The sequence below is a fragment of the Acyrthosiphon pisum genome, chromosome A1 (assembly GCF_005508785.2).
Source record: "Acyrthosiphon pisum isolate AL4f chromosome A1, pea_aphid_22Mar2018_4r6ur, whole genome shotgun sequence".
Taxonomy (NCBI): domain Eukaryota; kingdom Metazoa; phylum Arthropoda; class Insecta; order Hemiptera; family Aphididae; genus Acyrthosiphon; species Acyrthosiphon pisum.
Window position 1 is genome coordinate 29,783,420 of NC_042494.1, and position 10,162 is coordinate 29,793,581.

Sequence of the window (10,162 nt, forward strand, 5' to 3'; positions counted from 1 at the left end):
TCTGAGTTATTCTCAACGTAAAATCAAATACTCCGAAAAAAAAACTGATGAGTATTTTATAATTATACAAATTGATACGGTGTGAAATGCTCTATAAAATTAACGTTAAACATGACAATCTGTTCAATGGATACTTACTTTATTTATATGGTAAAAAAATATTTATAAACAATTGTAAAATATTTGAAAGTATCTACAAATATACATTTCAAAATATAATTTACAAGACTGTCTCTAAGTATATATTTCCAATTTTAACTCAGTTTCAAACATAAAGGATGTATTTTACAATACATTTTGTGATGTTAGCAACTGATTTTAACTATCCTACATGATAATTAATAAAACATTAGTATAAAAAGCAGATACACGAAATAATCAAATGTCAGTAAAACATTTTATAAACTAAAATTAAAATACAGTTAATAAATGCATTTAATGAATTTCTACAAAAGCAACTTAACTATACATAATATGTAATAATAGTATTTAACATTTAACAGTATACAATATTTAATGTTATAATAAATAATTTAGGAATAAGTTGCAATAGTTTATTAACTAGGTACGATATTAATTTGGATTTTAAAATATTATTGATTATAAAATATAAGACATAGACAACAAATAGTAATTTATAAAATAATTATAACTTATCAAAAACCTTTACAATATAAAATGTTGAAATAGTTCGTAACAACGGTGTTATTTCCGAAATGAACATTTGACTAACTAAAACAACTTTAAATGGAAATATTAAAAATACTATATTGGATAAATTAACATTTAATTAAAAATAAAACATGAAATATAAAACAGATTTTTTCATTAGGTACCGATAAAAATTAATAGATACTACCAGTTGTACCAGTAGTCAGTAGACAATTATCTTTTTATTTCATTCCATGTTTGTCGATGGGACCATTTAAAATAATGTATTTTTTTCCTTAATTAACATTTACGGTTATTTGGTTTAAAATTACTTTAACACTGTGATATACATTTTTTTCAATGCAGCTTCTCTGAGCAATTATATCTGCGCAAAAGTAATTTTCTAGCTTACGAAGATTGTACTTATTTACGTTAATGTACAAACGTTTGGAATGAAACTTCATGCGACATTATTTTTAAATGTTATTACACTCAGTAATTGTTAACAGTGCTGAATCCTGAACATTTTTCTGAAGGAGAATGGGGCTCTCTTTTTTTCATCGGTTATACGTTTTAGTAACATCAATAATTATTATATTATTAGGTATTATAATTATTATTATTAATTCAGACAACATTGTTCATTTGACATTTGATACATCACATTTTTTAAAAATATTATTCATATAATACAAGTTAAAACATTATTTATATTTTATTTTTAAATCAATCTAATGCTAATAATTTATTCTTGCATACAAATAGGTTACCTTTTCGATACACTCTTGAAGGTTGAGGTGAGTCTTCTTTGCCTTCCATACTTATTTGCATACAATATTCAAAGGTGTTTAGTAGCAAATTTGGTAAATTTTAAGTGTACGTTATTGAAACATTGATAAACTATATTTCATTGGACATGATTAGATAATCTTTAGGTATTTCGATGTAAAATATGGGAATGGTAGATAATATGTTCATTGATAATAATAATAAAACTATACAAGATAATAAAATCGTATCGATTATTGTACATTTAATAAATACATTTTCATGACAGTTATAGTTGTCAGCGGAGTGGGGCGAACGAAATTTCATTCCAAGGGCAATTCACCCTCGGTATACCAGGATTGGTGCAAACATGATTGTACCCATCTTACCTTTTTACATGCTAAATCACAACACGATTGTGCTTCGTGCAGTATAGGATTTATTTTTAAACTTTGAGTTAATCAAGTCCTCTGTATTTTTAAACCATGTATTGTAAAATTGTTAAAAGCACAACACCTATATTTCATGCAGCGCAATCGAGTTCCATTTTTTGCATGTAAAAAGGTAGGACGATCGCAATTATTATTGTGTTACAACCACCTAGATTCAACACGTCATACGCGTCAAAACGAGATAGGTGTAGCCGTATAGGTATTCAGAAAATAAATTGCATCAAGATTCCCGGTACCTGAACGACGACAGTCGATCACAAAATATGTTAATATACTGTAAATAATAAACATGTATAATGGTATTCTAGCCGTACCTACCTATTTAACGATTGTCATGGATAGTCGGACGACGACACGGATATTAGATTTATGCGATTTTAACCCTCCGCCGGGTCATTTCCATTGCCATCTCGGATCTACATACGCGTATAATATTATCATCATCATCATCATCATCATCATTGCGTGTCTCCTAAACTCGCTAAACGCAGACGTATAACAGGACACCCACAGATAAACGGGAGTGTGGGTGCTCGCGGCGTTCGTCCATTCTCCGCGGTGGGGTCGGTCTGCTGCAAATAATATGGCTACGACGACGGTCGACGACACAATATTACAATATTATAACATCGTGATCACGATTCGTGACAGGTCATACCATACTTTGGATATTTACACGTACCACCACCACCCATCATGGACGTCTCCTTTGGTACTAAACTGCAGATAACCATTTATAATGTATATATAATATTATTGTATAGATAGGTACCTACATGCAATATAATATAATATTATAATATTTTATATTGAACGCACAATGTAGTTGATGGACCGACACAATGCGAAACACATACAATAATACTATAATAGTATTATAATATGTATGAGCGACGCCGAGTCCTTGAATTCCAATAGGTATGAATATTATTTAAATCGTATATATGCATATAGTTCATTATCACTGTATATTATTGGTATACCGCGGTAAATACGGACATACTTGAAATCACTATTATAATATTATAACTATCCTTCGGTAGTTTAGTATCTACATAAATTATCATTGCTATAATATTGAAAAATTTGCTATAAACGGTTTTAATAAATATTAATATTAGGAATAATATTTAATAACTGACATTAAGATGTGTGATCTATAAACATGTGTGAATCATTCGACGCTGGATATTTTATTAAGTTATTATATGATTTGTAATATAAATCAAATAATATTTTTATAATATTATAGCTATTATATTTTGATAATATATTACTAAAAATTTTATACCGCATATTATTATGTTCAAAAATTGGTTTATCTTGTCCGATTTGTCGTATTATAATATCTACATTTGCATATTACTTAAACAGAAATACCCATTCAATATTTTAAAATTGAATATTATGAGCGTCAAATTATAATATCCGGACATCTCTGCACCTCTCAAATATTGTATGAAATATCGCAATTTTCGAGGGCGTGCGTACTGCGTACACCTACATTTACTTTTCATTATGCGTCGGCGTCCGGTCGTTCGTCACAAGGATTACGGCGATATTAAAGGGTTAATTATTATTATTTAAAAGTGAGAAACTCGACGGCTGTTCAAACTCGCAGCTGAATACTATTTGGTGGAGTAAAGAACAATTATCATGAAACTTCCCGGCCGTATATGCGTATAGACTTGGCGTGTATAAACGAGTATAATATATATATATATAAGCTACAATTCATCTCCTTCGCACTCTCTACAACGTCTGCTGTTGTCACTTTATTTTAACACTGTTTACTTTGCGAGAGAAATAACTTTTCCAGAGCCCACTCAAATTGATATTCCTAGTTGGAAATCGATTTTTAAAATATATTATTTTTTTATTCAATCAATCATCGGTATAAATTATTATACTTCGACGCGCTACATTTTAACTTGTCTTTTTTTTCATCAACAATATATTTTTTTCCCAACGTTCAAAAATACGACGCAAAAGTGTCAACTCTGGTACACATAGGTAGGTGATTATATATTTTATACCATTCACATATTATTATACAATGTCGTGGGCTACGTTAAATTGAGTATTCAAAGGTCTTCGTGAGAGCGGACAGTGAAAAAAAAACAAGCATCGAACTGACCTGCAATTGAGGTGAGTCAGTCACCAGTCAGGTACGCTACAACCGGTAAAAAACGATTCCGCAAATGTGTCAAATCGTGAAGAAGACTTTAACAAATATTTATATTAAACATGCACGGTTCCGCAAGTTTTATATATTATGGTTCCACAAGTTTTATACATGATTCCGCAATCCACATGGTTTTTTTAAGCAACGTTGCCACTAACTTTGTTTGCTCTGTTGTTATAAACTATAAAAATATTAGTAATTTGCATTTATCTTTTACTTTATCTAAAAAATTTAATTTTCGAACTTTTGACAATTGAAATACGAAATAACACGATGTGCTAGTAGTTAGTACTAAAATAAAACTAAGAAATTTCCGAATAATGCTGTTATAATTTCAAAGAAATACTTGAGTCAAAGTCAAAATATCAAGTACGATAAGTTCTATAATTCTAAGTAATCAATTATAATTTTCTACTTATTTTAATATGATATGTTGAACATTTGTTGTTTCGATTGTATTTCGATTTATTATATACTGAATCGAGATTATTATCTACATTTATTACTTTATATTAACTGTATTTACTCTATATATCTGTAAATTCCCCTCTATACAATAAATTATTGTTATTATTATTATTATTATTATTATTCAATTAATAATCAATGTGTAAAGTGTAAACCATATTCATATTTTTCCTATTGTTTTGTTTTCAAAACAACAAATTTGTCTATTTCCCAAAACGATATGTTGATCAATCAGTATATCATTATTTTTGATGCTATGAAATACCACAGAAAATAATATAAATATAATATAATTTAATGTACTTAATAAATGATATTATATAAGTAAAAAAGTGGATTTTTGATAATATTACACGATTTAGGATGATTGGCTAAAAAAAAAATATCATAATATAACGAAAAAATTAAACTTAACATACAATTTGTTACTGCAGGCTAAACAAAAAATAAATGCAATAAAAATTATCCCTTGAATTAATGTGAAACCGGTTCGAAAATAAAAATATTATTTTCTTATCTAATCACAGTATCACACACAGTAGTTGTACCTACCTGTAGTTGAAAAGGTGTTGAACCTGGATTAAAACTAAAAATCACCTATCTTTATCTAAATTACTTTGAAAATAAGAACTGCCTTTTTAATCAGATTTCACATCCACATATCGTAGGTAATTTATAATAATATACAAATTGAAAATATGCATTACCGTTTAAAATAATAAAACAATATATTTCGATATAATAAAATGTATATGGTTTTTTTTACATTTTTCATACAGTTTATAGGTAGCATAATATGTATATCACAGTTAACTAACTGTATTATACAATACACAGATTACAATCACGATATCAGTAAACAAACCCATAATAGCATATCTTCAAAATGTAAATTAATCTATAAGACCTATAGAAAATATCTTATATGTAGGTGTTAAATATTTAACTTGCGAATTCTATTTTCATGAAATGAGAAAATTACATTTTTAACTATTCGCTTATCTTTAGGTGCAAAATAAATTCAATGTTCTGACGATGCTTCACGAAAATGTGTGCAGAATCATTAATTTAAGTGTACATAGAAATGTGTATAAACTATTGATTTTCTCACGTAATCATCAGAAATGTATTTTATTTTTTTTACGTGCATCATGAATTCGTATATGTAGTTACAACTGTAGATATAGTGTAACGTGATTAAAATGATAAATTATACAGTTGAAATAAAACTACATCTAGTTAAATACTAATTTGTAATTCTTTATAAGACTTTAACAATTTATGAAAATTAACAATACAAATATATTATATAGGTATCTATACAATGAGTTAAAGCTATATCTGTATATATATTATATTCCCCTGTCGCCGAAAGTAGAAATTCGTAAAGAATTTTTTTTTTAATAAGACATCAGTCACAGTCATAGTTGGCTTACGATATTGTTGCCTTTGATTTTATTTCAAACATGCTACTCACGATATTGCCGCCGGATGATCGCAAACAATGCGTTTCAAAAATACATTATTATTTACCTTTTGCTTAAGTACACAGTTTAGAATTTGCAGAAAATATCGGGCTAACAATAATTCGTATTCGTAGTGTCACAAGTCGGAACATTTCGATCTCCGATTGAAGGTCCACGAATGAAGGATATTGTCGCATATAATTAGTCTTCTATAGGCTGTTAGAGGCATCTATTCGATACATCGATTCTATTATATTATTATTTCTGTAATTGAATACGGAAGCGACACATCTATGTCCTTGTGTCACTGGAACGTTTCATAAACAAGTTTCTGAGCGAAATCGTTAACATCCCGAAACATTTGTATTGACTTTATATTTACAACAATTGTATTTACGTATAATTGTATAAACCTCGTCATACGATGATTAAAATCATGTGCAAATGGTTTTATTTAAAAAATAAATAATAAATAAAAAGTACATCTAGTGTTTATCTCGTGCGCTTGTTGTAAACTATACGAATACCTATTTATTTATACAAAACACTGAAGCGTGTCAGTACTTATGTCACGTAGTTTCATAATTATAGTTACTTGAGGGGAATTATTAATTGTAAGATAGGCGTATCTAGTGTATCCTAATGTATCTAGTTTTTTTTTCAAAAAACATGTCATTATGTGACGATATAAGTAATCTAAATTAATTTTCTAATATAGTTTTTCTTTAGTAGGTCAAATACCTAATTCATAAAAAAAAATTGAATAAAATGATAAAATGTTTCAGTATAGTACCTGCATTTTACAGAATCTTAATTATGTATTGTTATTTGTTATAACTTTGAAAAGTTCAAAATAATTATACCAAATTATTAAAAATGTAAAACAGTATTGTAATGAAAAAATCAATAATTAACAGATTTTTTTTTTAAATGTATAAATGAGTTACATCTTATAATAATATTAATTAATATATTGTAGTACTGATATTTGTATTTTATTTCTTATAGGTAGGTATGTATAGGTACTCATTATTAATATTTATAATTTATATAATATACTAGGATGGTCTACACTGCGAGCGACATTTCCGTAGACCTATTAAAACGTAATATATTTTATAATATTAATAGGCTTGGCGTCGCGGAATGCGTAGTAACCAAGGTGGATTAATACTAATCTACCTTGGTAGTAACTCTACGTCTTGCAGGTCTCAAAATTGATTTTCCTACGAATCTACAGACTACACTCAATAATATACACATTTTTATTTTGTCCGTCTGCTGCACGAAAAGTACGCCATTCACGCGTTTACTTTGAAAATTGTTTTTTGCTAATGGATGTAATGTGATTTCAACTATCGTGATCGATACTCATGTTTGCTAATTTAAATTCTTTTTAAAACAGTAATAACATAAATGATTTCTATGAATCAGAATAAAATCAAATCTATTGACCCATGAATACAATAAAATATGTGCCTAAGCTAAATTAGAAAATAGTATACCGATCATAAAATGTATTATTCTAAAATTACGGTCTAGTGTAGAAAGTGTTTACTGACATAACAGAACTTTTAATCAATATTTGTTGACAATTCATGGAATAATTTATTTATTTTATATGTGTGCGTTGTTTATTATTATACGTAAAATATATAATATACGTTTATTCATGATACATTATATTTTTTATTTGTGAAAATATATTTTATAAATACATCAAATCAAATCAATAAAGTGTTTATAATAATTACAAATATTAATATTTCATTAAATTATTAAAAAAAGTAGAAAATATATTGATTTATCTTAGCTATATAATATGTAAAACCGAAAATAATCAAAAATGGGAATTTTTATTACGGGTTGACTCCGAAACTACTTATTCAATCGTCATGCAGTTTTTTTTTAATTAAAGAGTACATCACTCGGAACAGATTTTAGGTATACATTTAGTCCGATAAAGTTAATTATTAATTATTAGTTTTATTTTTAGGTGGATTATTTTTTAATATATTATACAATAATAATAATAATAGTCGTATGCGAATAGAAATACGAAGAAAAAGGAATTTTTAGACTTGGACATGGTACCATACTAGGTGGTGAGAGGATGACCCGACTATATAACAATATTATAACACATAATATATCTGTTACCTCTCTATACATATAAAAATGAAAAGCTGTTCGGTAGTCTTGGTAAAACACAAAAATGCTTGACCTAATTGGCTGATTTTTTTTCTGTTGTGTACGTAATTGTCAGGACAGGTTTGTATGAAATACATTTTGGGAAAATCCACTAGAAAAGTAGGAATTCTGGATGGCAAAAGTACAATATTGGCGCTATCTGTTCAGCAAAATAAATATACTATAATATAATAATATATTTTTGTTTATTTTAAGGTTGCTATTGGTATGATTAAATATTTTAGACCTGTATAATATTATATTTGGTCCAAACCATATTATAATTTAGTAAAAATTGTATTCCTTACGCCAATTTTCAGGCCGTTATCCGGGGAGCGGGGAGCCTACACATTCACATCATAAACCGCAGAAGGTGAGTTGATTCCCGAGACCTATATTATGTAAGAGTTGATTCCCTATTGTTGTAGGTATAGGTAACAAGGACGTAGATAAAGATTTTTTGAGAGAAGTGATGTTACTGGTAATCTCTTTACCAAATACCAATTTTTAAAAAGAGTGTGTTTTAAATTTTTAGCAAATAACTAAATTTTTTTAGTAATATTTTTTTACCTTATCACTAAATTTTTTAATAGCAATATTTACATTTTTTTACTAATAATTAAAAAATATGAAAAAACAAAAAAAAAACTAAATTTTTGAGAAACTTGTCAGCCAACCTATTCGTGGTGTTTCTTGGGTTACGCTAATAGGCTGATTATTTTACTAAATATTGAAAAAAAAATAAAATAACCAGAGAATCAACTCGTTCGTACCTCTTAATGACCCGGGAATCAACTATACGGTATCAGTGCAGGTAAACAGGTACCCGGGAATCAACTCATACGTAGCCTCATAAACAACGTATTAATAAAACATTCGTAATTTTACGTACGCACCTCACCTACCTGAAAATATACCTACCACATAATCACAAGCGTGTCTCACAGCAGACCAGATAGATATAATATTATAAAATTGAACATGTCTTGACTGATCCACTGCCTGATCAACATAGAGCCTAAATAATGATAGTTCGAGGCTTTCAATGTTCACGATACCTTAGTACCACCGTTTAGGCATGCACTAAGAAAGCTTCTTCAACAATTCACATTTTAAAGTGGTGCTTGGCGCTTGTACAAAGTATTTTGAGATTCAAGATTCAAGAAGAACATTTTTAAGTTTTGAACACCATACACCGAATATTAAATAACGAATCAAATAAAGTTTGAATCATAATAATATAGAGTTGGCTCTTTTAACGGTTCCCACACAGCATTTGGGAAATGATAATATTTTGTAAAAATATTTTTGTAAATATTTTGGAGTGCTTGAATAATGAATATTCGATTAATAATATTATTCTCATAAAATAATAAAATATTGCACAAAAATGTTGACTTAATATTTTTATAATGTTTTCATGAAAATGTTTTTTTAAAAAAATATGATTAAAATGTTTTGTTAATGTTTTTTTACAAAACATTTTTCAAAAGTGAACTTCTTGGTCAAAAAATATAAATAAAATATTTCCTTATTATTTACGCAACTTTTTCAAATATTTTGACAACCATATTGTTTTCCTGAAAATATTTATACCATAGTTGGGAAATATTAAAATGCTGTGTGGGTTAACGAAGTGCACGGTATCAGCTAGTTTTCTTATATTATTAGCCATTTATCAAATTAGAACATTTAAAAGTGTATAATGTATACGCAATTTGGAAAATTGAAATATGAATTCTATTAATATTATTTATTACTCAAAAATATAATCAAAACTTTTAATTTACAATAATAAAGTACCTACTAAACATATCCTAGTACCTACATAAATTCATATATACGTTTTAATATATCAACAAAATATTGCAGCTTAATTTTCTTAAAAATATACTGTAATAAATATACTTTAGGACTTAAATACCGGGTGATTCTTTTATCAAATAACACTCATTATTTCAAAAAGTGTAAATTTTTTGAAA